Raw genomic sequence first — 1,527 nt, 5'->3', positions numbered from 1 at the left:
TTTATATTAAACATTGCAAGATCCAGTAGGCTGAAAATAGTGCACAAAAGAGGACGTATCTTATAAATCTTTCTATAGGGCACGTGCGATAGTAGTGAGCTGATGGTGGCCTGGGCATATCCTCGGCATAAATCATGTATGTATTACAATGCTATATATGCATACATGGGTTGTCCTATCTGATCATAACATCATAATACAGTAGTACTAAAATAATAAATACTTTTAAATGACATCTTCATTCGCTGTACACACTTTATATACTACTGTAATTACAATTTTATGTAAAATTGAATTTATTTCTGTCTTTTGTGTCTTTACTTTTCAGTGACTTTTACTTTTCAGTGACTTAGCACTTTTGTCGCAAGTGGATCATAAGTAAAAAAATATATCAAAAGCAAAATTTACTTAAATATAAAACTACTGCATCGAAAACAAAATTGCTTAAAACTTACTACAAAATTGAAAAGGAAAAGGCAAACAGAAAAATTTGTAAAATTTTGATTCAATATTTTGTCTAGAAGAGAGTAATTAAATAGTGTTTAGTTATATATCGTTTAAATGATTTTTAAAAAAACTGTATATAAAGTTCATAAATATTGTTTTAATTTCATTTGGAAGGCTTTAGTTGCACGATATATAAATGTCCTTTTGCCTTGTACCCGATTCCATATTTGTTCAATCAAGTTGTTATAGACTTGTTCCATTGAGAGTCATTATTGTTATTAAAGATAAATTTATTACATAAATAAGACGGGACCTTTTCTTTTAGACATTTGAAAGTTAATAATAGAAGGGGTTCATTCCATCTGTCGACCAATCTTTTCCATTACAACCCATTCATGATTATAAGAATTGGAGTATGAACGTCAACAGATGAAAAGAATTCTTCCTTGCCTATTTTGAAGAATTTGAAGTTCAGTTAAGTTATGATTAGTTATGTTGTACCAAATGCAATCACAATAATCAAATAATTTGGTCAACAATTTTTAGTTTTAAAAGAAAGGTATTGTTTGACACAACGAATCACACCAATTCTTTTTGAAATTTTAGAAGACATATTATCAATATGCAAGGCCTAAGTTAAGTTAGTATAAAAAATGACACCAAGATACTTCATAAACATGACCTTCTCAATATTCGTGTTATTATATTTAAGGACAATATCCGAGAATAGGAAGTAAATGAGAAGTTCAAAATATCATGAATTCTGCTTTTGTGTATTTAAAGTTAATTTATTATTATTGAACCACTGGGTTACATAATTAAAATTTAATATAAGATCTTTCTGAAGTATAATGGGATTAGAGGAGCTACAAAGAATAGTTGTGTTATAAGCATACACGATAAATTTACCTTTGACTACATTAGTTCACAAAGATATTGAAAAGAAAGGATCCTAAAATAGATCCCTGTAGTATACCAATATTTATTTTTATGTGATCAGATCGTGCAGAATTAATTTTAACTATTTCAGATCTGTCATCTAAATATGATCTGAACCAATTTAAAGCCATAGTATCAATG

The sequence above is a fragment of the Anneissia japonica genome, unplaced genomic scaffold (assembly GCF_011630105.1).
Source record: "Anneissia japonica isolate Jap-2015-1 unplaced genomic scaffold, ASM1163010v1 scaffold2394_len201251_cov164, whole genome shotgun sequence".
Classification (NCBI taxonomy): Eukaryota; Metazoa; Echinodermata; class Crinoidea; order Comatulida; family Comatulidae; genus Anneissia; species Anneissia japonica.
This window is presented reverse-complemented; position numbering follows the sequence as displayed.